This window comes from Eleutherodactylus coqui, chromosome 1, assembly GCF_035609145.1.
Source record: "Eleutherodactylus coqui strain aEleCoq1 chromosome 1, aEleCoq1.hap1, whole genome shotgun sequence".
In the NCBI taxonomy this organism is placed as follows: domain Eukaryota; kingdom Metazoa; phylum Chordata; class Amphibia; order Anura; family Eleutherodactylidae; genus Eleutherodactylus; species Eleutherodactylus coqui.
Window position 1 is genome coordinate 465,557,661 of NC_089837.1, and position 14,546 is coordinate 465,572,206.

General features: G+C 40.7%; 1 long non-coding RNA gene across 3 annotated transcripts in view; it reads right to left on the reverse strand.

Annotated features, from left to right (window-relative positions):
- The window catches only part of LOC136613072 (uncharacterized), a 58,117-nt gene extending 44,112 nt beyond the window's left edge, over positions 1-14,005 (reverse strand). For 2 of the 3 annotated variants that reach the window (XR_010790443.1, XR_010790440.1), the window contains exons 1-2: positions 13,837-14,005; positions 5,421-5,494 (exon numbers count right to left, since the gene is read on the reverse strand). This is a non-coding gene — a long non-coding RNA (uncharacterized lncRNA). The remainder of the gene's footprint in view (positions 1-5,420; positions 5,495-13,836) is intronic. The other variant, XR_010790442.1, reaches the window with a different exon arrangement.
- Between the last annotated feature and the right edge of the window lie 541 nt (positions 14,006-14,546).

The window sequence follows — 14,546 nt, forward strand, 5'->3', positions numbered from 1 at the left end:
CCTATGGGGTGCGGATCCGCGCGCGGGAGAAGAGTTAAAATCCGCTGCGGATTTTAATTCTTCTTTTCCCCGTGGACATGAGCCCTTAGTTGACTGCAGTATTTTTGTGTCCTTGTCCCATTCCTGTCATTTCTTTCATGCAGCGAACACCGGCTTCTTCTGTATGAAGGTAACTTATCCTTCCCACAGCTCTGTCTCCTTGCTTCCAATGCCTCAGGACATCAAAAGGCAGGAGACAGAGCCAGAAGGAGGATGTGTCATCTAAGTGCAGAAGAAGCTGTCATTCTCCATGTAGGGGAGGTAAGGGGAATAAGAGTTCCGAAGACAGCCTGAGTTTTACTAAGGATCACTATTACCTTATGGGGGCCATAAGCACTGTTATGTTGTGGGGTCATAAAGGGGGCACTATTACTTTTTAGCAGCAACAAAGTGGGCATCATTACCTTATATGGGTAAAAAGGGGGTACTGTTACATTATGTAGAAATAAATGGGGCAATATTATCTTTTAGGGAGCCCTAAAGGCAGAACTATTACTTTCTGAAGGTGCTATGACTATGGGGCACTGAGGAGGAATTATTAACTCGTGGGAGGCATAAAGCGGGAATTTTTAATGTGTGAGGGCACAATGGAGGCATTTTTATTTTGTGGTGGGCTCAACAGTGATATTATTTATGTGTGGGGCACTACTAGCACAAAAGCGGGCACTGTACTGCATGAGACACAAAGGGAGCACTATGAGTCCCTAGGAGGTACTGAAAGAGGCACAGGTAGCAGCCGGACAGGGAGTTTGTGTGCAGAGATGAGTCACGCCGTGAAGTAGTTGTCATAGTGGCCTGAGGCATTAGAGAGGAAAAGGCAAGGAAAAAGATGTAATAATAAGAGTCAGGACCGGTGATCACTGGAGGTAACTGTACTATAATCACTATCACTATATACGTAGAGCTAGTATCTATTATTTGGTGACTGCATTATTTTTTAGACTCTATCTATCTATTTTTTGGGCAGGAATGGGACATTTTGGGAGGGGGGGGGGGTTGTACCCCTGATATCTTGATATTTTAAGACTTTAGCAACACCTTGCTGTTAGTCCTATATTAATGGGTCCCTTAATAAACCCAGGGCTGCAGTTGAATGCTATGTATGAACCACAACCAGCCGCAGTGAGGAGGAGAATTTGTGCATATCAATGCAGCAAACTTGACCAAATGAAGTGACCTCTTTACATGCAGAATATCATTAGTGTAATATCATAGTATAGAATTATTGACAAACAGGTACAGTACTGTAATTTAGAGAACACATTGGAATCCTCAATGAACTTGCAAATAAACAATACAAACAACCAAGTAAAAGTATAAAGAAAAAAGCTATTCATTATGGAGGAACTACGGCGCATGGGAAAGTTAAAAACCCTCAATATTTGTATTTTATAGGCATAATAAGTGCCTGATTCCACAAATGTTACTGTCAAACTAACAAAAACAATGCCGATTGAAATGTCTCATAGCTAGGTGGTCTGTGGTTCTAAAACTGGAAATCTAACTTGCAATATGTTTTGTATCACAGAAATGTATCATCCAATACTCCGTGTCAGGGAAGAGGGAGTTCACCATATCAAAAACAATCTGGAATCTACAGTGATATTGACTCATTGCAAAGTTTTGATGAAAAATGAAAGATACATCAGTCATCAGAATCTATTTGCATCACTTTACGCTGTTTCGAAGACAAACTGTCAATCAATACGACTATTCATGTCCGAGCACTAAATCCAGATGCTTTTTTCATTTAGGGATTCTGCTTCCCAGAGAAAAATGGATCTAGTTCTCAATGAAAGAATCAAAGTCCTTGCGGCACACAGATGTAACATTTCACTCCGCATGTGACCAGCTTATTACATTATAGCTCATATCAGTTCTTCCACATGCCAAGAAATAATGGCGAATTTGGAATGAGACTTTCAGACACAATGGTAAAGAACTGACATATGTGATGGGCTATTATTATATTGTTGTTTGAATGCTTACAGCTGTATCCGTCACTGAAAGTTAATACTTGATATACTCCTACAGTGCAACATTTGCACTGTATTACAGCACATTAATGTGTAAGACAAGAACATAACTTCTCAAATATCTGCAAATGTAAAGCAAAGGCATCTAGAAATAACAACAAATGGTTCATAGTAATTTTTATCAATAAAGTATCTCTAAAAATAGTATCGTACATATTCCCTATGGGTTGGTTCACCGTATTGATGATATGCCCTGTGTATGTAACAATATGAACAAAGCAGAGGCGTTGCCAACACCGAGCACTCGGGGCCGACAAAGCCGCTGATCACACAGGTCTAAAGAGGACTCAATCGCTTGGCTTGTTATAGAGTTTGGGTTGTGACTGAGTATCATTTTTTATTATTTTGTAGGGAACAAATGGGGTACTATTACCTATTAGAGGACAATTTTACTGTGTGGTGCACTACTACAGTCTTGGTCATCACTACTGTCTGGGATACAATTTGGGACATTAAAAATGTTTTGCACTATTATTTTTGTCACTATGGTTTTCAGGGTCGCTTTCTGTGTACCACAATTTTGGGGGGCTTCAGGGGGTAACTATTGTTAGGACATCATTATTTTCAAAGTACAGTATTTTGGAGCACTGCTCTGTCCTGGGCCCAGTGTTGTTCAACATTTTTATAAATGATCTGGAAGAGGGAATTGAGGGGAAACTGATCAAATTTGCACACGACACAAAGCTAGGAGGGATAGCTAACACTAGAGAAAAGAGAGAGAGGATTCAAAAAGATCTAGAAAAGCTGGAACAGTGGGCAGTGACTAACAGAATGGTATTAAACAGGAGAAATGTAAATTCCTACATGTGGGCAAGAAAAATGAAAAAAGCACATACAGAGTGGGAGGAATTGGGCTAAGCAGCAGCAGATATGAAAAAGGTATACTAATAGATCACAGACTGAACATGAGTCAACAATGTGATGCAGCAGCCAAAAAGACAAACACAATTCTGGGATGTATTAAGAGAAGCATAGAGTCTAGATCACGTTAGGTAATTCTCCCCCCCTACTCTTCCTTAGTTAGACCTTATCTGGAATATTGTGTCTAGTTCTGGGCACCCCACTTTAAAAAGGACATAGACAAACCGGAGCAAGTTCACAGAAGAGCTACCAGGATGGGAAGTAGTCTGCAAATCATGCCCTATGAAGAAAGGTTAAAGGATCTAGGAATGTTTAGCTTGTAAAAAATAAATCTGAGAGGAGACTTAATAGCTGTCTACAAATATCTGAAGGGCTGTCACAGTGCAGAGGGATCAGGCCTATTCCCAGTTGTACAATGAAAGACTAGAAGCAATGGGATGAAACTGAAAGGGAGGAGACACAGATTAGATATTAGACAGTGAGGGGGATCAATGAGTGGAACAGGTTACCACAGGAGGTGGGAAGTTCTCCTTCAATGGAAGTCTTCAAACAGAGGCTGGACAGACATCTGTCTGGGATTGTTTAGTGAATCCTGCATTGAGTGGGTGGTTGGATCAGATGGAGGTCCCTTCCAACTCTACCATTCTATGATTCTATGCTCAATGCAGTATGTTAAGAGAGCAAATGGGGCAACCGTAAGCACATAATTAGGAGTAGCAGTAGAAGGGGGAATTTGTGTAGGTAATGAAAAGATAAGGAAGGTGCAGGAATAATGAGGAGTCAAAAATGTCTGAGCAGCAAACTTTGAACACAAGTCATGATTGGAAGATGTCTTCATGGCACTCTGCGCGAGATGAAAAAGATGGAAAATGGGAAAAACTACAATCAGAGAAGACATAATTTGTGAGTCATTGGATTTAATTGTAATGCATTCACTTACATGGTCTTCAGAGTGCCTGTGTAGAACTAGTATCTACCACTGAATGGTTATTGTATGGTGATAATATTGGTCTTTGTGTAGTGGATGTTATTTAGTTATATTATGGTGGTATTATTTAGTCATTATTTAGAGTTAGGAGGGGTGCTAAAGTTCCAGCAATTTTCATGATGAATCGATGAAGTTCTCAAATCCCCATTTTAATATTTACGGGAATCATTTAGCAAAAAATCTAGGACAGAATAGAAACTCTAAAGATAGAACACCGGCTGATCAGAATTGGCTTGAAGAACCATATTAAAGAAGCAGGACAAAGCTGGGACATAGCTTTGAAGGCTATGGAAACCTTTGGGCATAAAAAATCAATACACACATACCTTAATGAGTCCCTGCAGAAAAAATGATGCACTAATCTGTTCTTTGGACTGAGTTTTTCATGTATTTAAAAAGCCTCATATTTGGTTTGCAGGCTCTCCTGCATTCAATTTTATGACTCAGGGGTGTTCCCAGCACTCATCAGCTGTTCTCTCTTATGAATGCACTCAAGTTCAGCTCCCCCTCCTCTCTTCTCTTTCAGAGGCTGTGTAGCATAACCCCACCCACTCAATACTGCACAGCTATCTCTCCATCTATCTCATGCTCTCTCTTAGTAGCTGCTAGTCCTGTTCCCCCTCACTGCTGATAGGAACAGAGAATTCACCTGGAGTGAATTACAGCCCTCTGTAATAATAGCTTGCTCTGCTATCTATCCTCCTGAAATCCTCCACCATCCCCCAGCACCATCATACAACCCTCTGTAACAGCTCAGGCATGAATGCACGTTCACAACAGGGAAGCAAGCTAGAGGAGTAGCTCAGAAATAACTTTTTCTGGCTGACAGAATTTGCTAATAGTTCTATCCTCCATTCTACAGCGCCTTGGAAAACAATACAAGCATAGAAATCAAACAGTCATGAATTTTTTATGAAAAATTCTAAGTGTCTTCATTTTAAAATCTCATTGATTAAAAAAGTGTGAAGGTGTACATAGTCTTTAAGGAATGCAAAAGTACCTGGATCCTGTCCCAGAGTATAAGACACCAGTGTTGTAAATGGAACATGACAGATGGGATGCAGATTTTGCACTGGAGCCCAGAAGCTTCCAATTACACCTAGGGGTCACATCCATTTTCATGGATCATGAGGCATTACTATTAATCAAATCCTTGTCTTCTGTGACATTCTTAACTAACCCCACAAAGTAATCCTGGTAGAAGGATACCGACCCAAGAGATACCTCCTGGACAGAAGAGACAACCAAAACTGGTGACCAGGGCCACACATGATATAGGGAATAAACAAGATTTGGGGGAGGATTCCTGTTTCCCCGCACGTTCCTAATTACCCTATCCTATCTCGTTGACAAAAACTATTTTCTCATGTATATATCTGCTCTGTTTGTTTACAGGTAGAATGTGTTTTGCAGCTTTGGATCTCATTGTACAGCAGAAAGCGTTAAGGAATGTGTTTGATGGCTATGTCATTGTCTGTAAACCGAATAACACTCACCCTGGGGTTTTTTGCCGTGTTCCCTAGTCGTGTTTAACGTTCTGCAGCCAATTTCTCCCTGGGAAAACAAAAACCTGGAACAGTAAAGACAGATAGAATTAATGTGACAAAGATTAGTGAAAAGCATTCCTACCCCCTGAAGAGATGGCGGATGGCCTAGAATATGAGTGGAGATTAGGGAGGAAATATTCTGAGCAGGGGATCTCCATTTGAGGTTTCGGCCAGACATTACAGGGCGGGGGATACCCACAATACCTAAAGAGGGAGGCCAGCAGGAGAGCAGCAATCGGAGGCGAAGCCAGCAGCATTTTAGTGGTTCGCAATCCCTGATATATAAACCATTGGAGCTGAAACCAGCTTGGCCATTCCTTGTGCAAACTGATATATCGCTGGCCCAAGAAGTAAGGGAATGTTTAACCTCTCTTGAGTTGTGCCAACAGGCTGTTTTTTAGGTAAAATAAGTAGTAAGGACAGACATTAACACTTTCTTTGCTGTATCATTTTTCGCAGCAGTGCTTGGATTTAGATTATAGGATTTAAATTGGATATTTCATTCATTGATGGAACGATGAGCAAACCCCACAATCAGCTATATAGTGTATTATCCAAGAGGTCACATTACCTGTTGGCATGCTTTTGCAATATTCATGCCCTTAAAAAATGTCATCACTAAAGACTTTGAATCATCTTTTTTTTTACCAAGATGGTTCTTGGTTCTATCAGAAAAGCAATGAATATTGCCACTCTTAAGGCTGGTTTACACAGGCCGATGATCACTCAAAGATTGCTCAAGCGATAGTTTGAGTGACAGCTTTGAGTGATCATTTTGCATAAACTATTAAGTAGCTACTCAGCCACTTAGTAGCAATTAAGTGTGCAAATGAAGCTTTAGCTGAAAGCAGTTAATAGCCTGAGGGCTCTTATCTACACTCAGATCCTTTGTTCTCTAGAGGGAAACAATGTTATCAGCACTCCCCTGGTAAGGCTGACCTTCGATTTTTAGGTCGGACTGAAGTTAACGAACAGCTAGCAGTGCCCGAAAAGCGCACGATGGCCGCGCATTTAGACGCACTGATTATCGCTAAAACGATTGCCAATTAGCGATTTTTTAGCGATCATTGGCTGGTGTAAATGGGCCCATAGGGACCCCACAGACAATTTCCCAGACTCCTAAGGCCTCATGTCCACGGGGAAAATCAGGCCCGCTACGGATTCTCCATGTAGAATCTGCAGCGGGTCCCTCCTGCCCCGCGGACATGAGCGCTGAAAATAGGAATAAATCAGAATTAACTTACCTCTCACACGCTCCGGATACTTCCTTCGCTGCGGCGTCATCTTCTCTGCGTCGCGGCCGGATCTTCTTTCTTCGGCTCGGCGGATGTGCATGATGACGTACGTCGGTGACGTGCCCCGCGCATGCGCCGGGCCGAAGCAAAATGATCCGGCCGCGACTGAGAGAAGATGGCGCCTTGGCGAAGAGAAGAACCGGAGCGTGTGAGTAAAATCTGATTTTTGTGTCCCGCGGATCCGGACGGCTTCCATAGGCTTCAATAGAAGCCCGCGGGAGCCGTCCCCGCGGGAGACCCGCATGAAAATGGAGCATGGTCCAGATTTTTTCATGCTCCATTTTTTTTTAAATCACTTTTATTGACGATCCGCGGGTATTTATCTACTCGCGGGTGGTCAATGCATCCCTATGGGATGCAGATCCGCGGACGGGAGAAGAGTTAAAATCCGCTGCGGATTTTAATTCTTATTTTGCCCGTGGACATGAGCCCTAAGGGTCTGAGGCTGAGCCTTGGATTTCTGGTACGGATTTGCATTTACAGATGCACAGATACACATGCAGATTAGCCCCATTTAAAAGGGATTAATGTACATGCCGTTATCCCAATATGTATTCTGTGTGCAATCGAGGTGAAGAAGTGAGATGGCACTTCTTTTTTTTCTGCAGTGCAGATTTCCATTTTACATGTGAAAAAATCCACACCATCCAAGTGACAGCGTGGATTCCCATTCAAATGAATGAGACACGGATTTCATGCAGATTTCATGTGGACTGTGTATCAAATCCACATCAAAATGCCTTAAATTGTATCTAAGTGTTCAAAAGCAACCCAGGTCTTCATTGGTCGCTGCTTTGTTGCTGTTTGCACTCAGTGGAAACTCGATCAATTTAGTTGTCCATATAGATTTTCCTTTTTTTTCTGCTGCTGATTACTTTCCCCTTACACTTGTGGGGCGAGTCCTAAGCAGCCATTGTGCCAGTACTGTATGGGCTGAGATGTCCTCTCTGACACTTCCTATGCTTCTATGCATAGCGCTGCTCTAAAAAGCTGCAAGGCATTTCAGAATCCTATCCCCTCTGTTGCATGCAGTAAGTAGCAGTGTCCACATGTCCCTGTTACTAAAGAAACCAAATGCCTAACAACATGCAGTGGATTGCAAAGGTGCAGGAAGAGAGCCCTGTTGTGGCAGACACTGCAAACTTGATTTTTAGTGGTAAAACAAAAAAAATAATCTATGTATAAAAGTAAAAAATTGTTTGTTTGTTCTTCATACAATCTTTGATGGATCTCATCAACCAAACATGGTACACATACACTTCTCGATCCAACTGAAAATACTGGGCGAGGGGGGTTCAACTGCTTGTTGCTATTAGCAATCAATCAGGGCACAGCTTTCATTTTACAGCAACTTAAAAAATGATGATTGCTTGCTATGTCTAACAAAGAGTTATTGTTTACACAGTTTTAATAAATGAGGCCTATTGTATAATCTAGGATAAAATAAGACACTTTGTGATTCAGTGTGGTGAATAATTTAGATGTGTGGTGGATCCAGAATAACTAAGAAAGACAGATACCCATCAGACAAGTCTATCCAAAAACAAAGAAAGTACAATTACTGCAAGCAAGAAAGACAAGTGAACAAGCTGACCAATGACTAGGAATGAGTGGAAAAGAGCCAGGACATCTAGGGCTGCAGAGACTCTGACACAGTATGAGGCCCAAATTCAAAAAGAGAGGGAATAAGCCAGGTCATCAATGGCTGCAGAGACCCCGGTACAGCATGAGGCCCAAATTCAAAAAGAGACAGACAGAGACAGTGCATCAAGGGCAGCAAGCATTCCAATTTGTTGCTGGCATGTTTTCAATATGGTCCTCACAAGGACTAAAAACAACATCTGAATGTTATTATTAGACCAACGGACCAAATACGTAGCTACTGTAACACCAAGAAATTTAAAGCAGAGCCTCCTGGAATGTGCTGTAGGAGTGTAAAACCAGGCAATGTCGGGTACATAAGCTAGTATAATACAAGATTAATAATACACGCATAGGCTGTTGGATGAGCAGAAGTTGTGTGAAAAGTTAGTGTCCATTTAAAGTCAAATTGTTATCCAATGATTCTAAACCAATTCCTATTTAACTGCATTAACTCTTTCCAATCCACTGTCTGATGTCTAAAGACATTCTGATTGAAGGCTGTACAGCTCCGATGTCAGAAGATGTCCGGCAGGGTATTCTTACTGTAGATTACTGGCCGCTCTGTTGTCGGGGGCCTCTCCAGCATGTCACATACCACAGTACTGGCTCTAGCCAGCAGATGGAGCCACTGTATAATGGCAGAAAGATAAAGCCCCCTAGGAAACCCTGAATCCAAAATTGGATTGCAAAGGGCTAAGGAATCTGGACTCGGTGACTACCTCTATGAGAGCTGCAATAGCAGCCATGTTCTACTATCACTGTTTTTTAATGGGCTGAGGAATAATTTTTAACAGGTTGACAGAAGCAGACAACTCGAGTTGATTGTTAATGGGCGATTGGTTTTGGAGGCGAAACTGCTGCTTTTCTACAAAACCATGCACCCATTTAACACCGTATTAGAAAATGGCACCAAAATGTATCTTTATGTAGACATTTTCTCTAATTATAGTCTTTGGGAGAACCACTATCAAAAGAAATCTGCTAAATTCATCCTTAGAACAACCTACTCCTATTGGATCTTGGTTCAGGCATGGAAAATTGCGTGACCCTTTATTGTCAACTAGCCCAGCTCTACGGGTCCTGCACAGACTATAAGTGAATTCTTAGACAGTTTCACTTCTCATACATAATTCTAGTAGTTTGATTATATATGTAGCCTGGAATATAATCTTTTTCTTGCGACAAAAGGATGTGTGCTGGTACCGCATCAAATTATCAGTGATTAATGCAAAACTTTCGGAATGCAGCTACACTTTATACAATGTATTCTCCGTAGACAAGAACATTATTCATTCCGTTACGTATGCGCTACCTTCACTTCACATTACCTTCACTTTTATGGAGCATTCTAATTGTTTGTTATTCATTGTGACACTGAAAAATATTGTTTACATCAAAACCAGTTTTAGTGAATGTTATTTTTCTATGCCTTAATGCGTTACATATGTGGAAAAACTGGCCTTAGATACTGGTGATCAACTCTCATTCATATGTAAGGGCTATAAAACAAAACAGATTTGTTCACTTTCCCTAAGCATACAGAATTGAAATAATTCATTTTCCTTCTTTATGGAAAAATGTACCGGTCCTGTTTGCTATAAATAAATGGTCAGGACTTGCATTTAACACATGTAACATAGTTCATTTTGTCATTTAAAGAAGTTTATTAGCTTACAGTAGTCTTCCAAGAGTCAAAAATTTATGACCTACAGTATCCTAAGGATAAGCCATCCATGTTTGACTAGTAGAAAAACCCTTTAATTTTAAAGGTCAACATTTTACATGTAGTTGTTTTTATACGTGCCCCCATATTATGGCCCATTCCACATTCAGATTGATGCTTTTGGAAATGTCCTGGCACAACTCAGTCACCAAAGAATGTAAAACTGCTGCCTTTGTCATATAGGCAGTGATGGTCTTCCTCGCATGGGAGCACTATGGCCGATGATCGCAAAAAATCCAGTGAGTTTGACAAATTGAGAGTCACAGTGAGACCGCATTTAATTCCATTACTGTTACGCCTGAAACAGGTGCCATAACACCTCATCATTGGATCAGATGTAGTAGTTGTCGAAAAGGAGAGATATGCACGCTATATAAAAACTTGGAGAACAAAGCTGACAATAACAAAACTAAACAATGGGGAAAAATCCTACCTAAAAGCAGGGTAATGATCCTGACAAGGGTGACACCGCATCAGGAACCGAGGTCTACCTAAACTATGCCTTAGATGAAAAAGGGGGTAACAATTATACCACAGTGTATGGAAGCAGATGTAACACCAGAATAATCAGTATTGAAACCAGGGTCTTATCTGACTGTGTGAGGCAGATAAGACAAAAATGGACTGGACTAGAACTCTACATACATAGATATAACCAGTGCCCTCAAAGAAGAGGTGCCAGAATATATATGCTGTAAAGGTTGATGATTGGCCAGCTGGGACAACCCCTCCCGGCCAAATAATCAGACCACATATCACCAAATCATGTGACCTGATGTGACAAGGTGCATGTGCCAGTGTTCCTGTCACATGGATGAGGCTGATGGCATGACATCAGCCTGGGCCTGCCTTTGCAATGTATTATGATCTTTGGCTGCGCAATGTGCGCCACAGCCAAAGTCACTACTGTGATATAATGATATAGATAAAGTGTCACCCAACTGTTCATGACCTGCTGTTTAGGATACCTGGAAAGCTGAACTCCTCAATATTTTTAATTTCCCCTTCCCCCCTCACATCTGCATTTGGCTTCACGAAGTCTTTGAGCATGATGGCAATAAAATTAGCTAGGTACAGGGGGATATTATTTACCCCTTGCCAGGGAGGTTTGACACCTTAGGTATTTCCCACAGACATCCTGGCTCCAAGATTCAAATCATAAGAAAATCTTTTAATAAGGATTACTGGTTGTGCGAAGGTCCTAGCCCGATATGAATTATATTTTCGGAATTGGGTGGGCCTGCCAATTAAAACGCATCTACACAAATTGAGGTACGGACCCCAGAACACTCCCAAATCCACATACCTGGTTATTTACGTGTCATGCTTGATATTGCTGAATAGATAAAATCATGACCAGAAATATGCCAGCATATGATTGAAGGATTTCTTGCATGGATATGGCCAAAATGGGGAATTATGGTTTTTCAGAGGTCGTACGCATCTAACCCACAGCTCCCAAAATGAGCTCAGAGGAGCGGGGGGAGGTATGTTCTACAGAATCCTTTATAATTCGAGGCTCAATGAATCCCTATTGTCAGACTTCGGAGTTACGCTACAGCATAAGGATTTGCCGTTGCTTCACTGACTCCGCACGAACAGAACCTTGGGCCGAGCATCCCAAATCTGGTATCTTTCTGTTATTTTCTCCCTTGTTTATTTTCTGTTGTGTATACCTGTAAACCCTATCTCTATTGTAACTTCTTTTTTCTGTATATTTATAAATATTTAGTGCTGCTAGTCTTTTTAAAAACAAATTTGCAATTTATTAGTCAAGCCTTGTCCGTTTTAAAATGAACCATAACTCTGGAAATTGTGTTCATAATTCATAGTCTGGGTTCCAGCTTACCTTTAAAAACTGGTGGTCGTAGTGAGTGTGTGTGGGTATTGTAGAGCGCATGCATGCAGGAGCCTGGGAAAGCTGGGTTCAAATCCAACTATATTCTAATGACTCCACGCTTGCAATTTAGTATAAAAAGCAATTCTCACATGCCAATAATAGATTTAGAATACATTTTTTCATTGTTGACCCCACATTTTCATAAAAGATGTGTCTAGATAATGTATAATGTATATAGCAGTTTTTTTGGGGGATCAGGTGTTGGCTTTTACTGCAGGCACAGCAGGATCTATGATTTTGCACAAAGAGAAAACCCTCTCACATTTGGTTCAGGATTAAAAATGAAGAATGTGAAGTATGGATATAGAAAATATCTGTACATAAATATTATTTTTGTGTAAGCAGTATTTAAAGGGGTTTAGTTTATTAATGTAACTTCTTTTTAACATTTTTTCACTGTTCTCTGGCCCCATGGGTAAAGGAACTGCAGCATAGCCCCATTAACTTGAATGAGCACAGGTGCAGTCCCATGCGAATTAGCCAGAAACACCACTGTAGAATCTTCTGCCCTTTTAAAAACCTGAGTGAAGCTTCTGCCCTCAGAATAAATGAGGTGCCCAGAGGTCAGCCCTCTACTCATCATAATATTATAGCATAGCCCAGTGATATGCCATAATACTATATAATAGGAATACATCTTCAATAAGTATAAAAATAAGATTGCGGGCTTTTTCTGTGAGATCCTGGAAAACCTGTTTCATTCTATGGCAGTGTATCGTGAAAACTCTCTAAGGTAACTCAGTGGGGTTAATCTATTAATTATATCGCAGTAACTGGTTTTAGCAATGTCTGTTCTCAATTTACGCCACGTCTTTGGTGCACAGTTGGAGTATCTGCTGAGAAATTCCCCGATGTGCCTATAAACTTTAATGGCCACACATATGCCAAAAAGATATCCTTTTTACATATATCAGGCCAATATGTGTCGGAATCTTTCAGCCCTAACGGTTTTAATAAACCTGGTTGATTACAGTTATTTAGACAAAAATACACAAACGAAACATATACTCCATGGTGTTGGGTTTTTTAATGCCAGTTAATAACTGATGCATGCAACTATAGAGGCATCCATAAAAAGTTCTACCACATTTGTAATGCTTTTATTTAGTTTCTCTTTTGAACTTTATGCACATTTCTTAACTCCAACTCATACTTTTCTGTTAAATATTTATTCAATAATGTATATAATAACTCAATAATTATAATGTTACGAAATCATGATTCCATAAATGAGAACCACATAAGCCAGGAATGAATTTTGCAACAATGCTCAATTAGAGTAGCTAAAACTGAGAAAGAAGAAATTACTTAATATATACACCCATTTATACAATAGATGGGAAGGCAAAAGGAGATACAGAAGGAAGGATGCAATATAGCTTCTATGGAGTCCTTGGGAAGAGGGGTCCCAGTCATGGTTAGTACCATTTTCTACCTGTGAAGACTCTCCAGAGGGAATGCTTGTAACCAACCAGGAGGAAGAGAATTGGCTCAAATGTTGTGAAAAAAGTGGTATTCTGGGATGCAGAACCCTCGACTTAAAGGGTGCATTTATATGGGCAGAATGACCACAATCAACTGTATTGTTAATGTTTTGGACTATCAAGAGATTTTCTAAGAACAGAGAAAATAAAATATTATCACAGTTCAAGTTGGTCATAGGAACCTTGATCATCTTAAATATCAATGATCATCACTGGTAATTCTTTACCAGTCTCCTGCTAACTTGGTTATAATTAAATAGGTTTTGCGGGACTAAAAATAATTGGAATTGTGTAAAATAGAAAAATTAACACTACTCACCCATTAAATGGCCTTTCAGTTCAATGTAGGCATCTCAGTCCCTGCCGCTCCAGTCCTGGCAGCTGCTGCCATGGTCTTGGGCAACTCATTGTACACATGACCACTGCAGCCAATCACTAGCTTCAGTGGTGATATTGCCACGAATGGCAAATGGATTCCCACTCAGTCACTCAGCTGCCTCTCCGCTCAGGTAGTCACACGAAGCCCTCGGCAGAATTCTTCGCCATTTCTCTTTAGGAAGTTCACGCCCATTCCGAGGGTGGAGCTTTCTTTTGGCGCAAAAACATTTGCTCGTGTGAATATTTGCTTGCACAAGCGCATGAACGTATGCTATTGCATTTGCGTGGCCGCCCCTTACAATTACATACTTGATGTCTAAGTTTCACACGCGCACTAGCAATCCAGTAAAGTGAGCCAGATAACAATCGAGCGATTCTTTGAAATCTCGGCATATTCTTTAAATAGACTGGGAGAACAATGCTATTTTTATAGTATTTTCCTTCCAGCGTAGGCATTTTACTTTCTTGTTTTACTGCTCTGTGCATACTTTCTCATAGAGCGCTGGGGTTACTTCCCAACTTAAGGTATGTCATTTTTGTGTAGCACAGAGAAAGATCTGACTCACATATATAACAGCATAGATGCAAAACACTGACTATGTATTTATATATAAGCCGGGCACCCTATGTATTCCATGACAGATATATGAA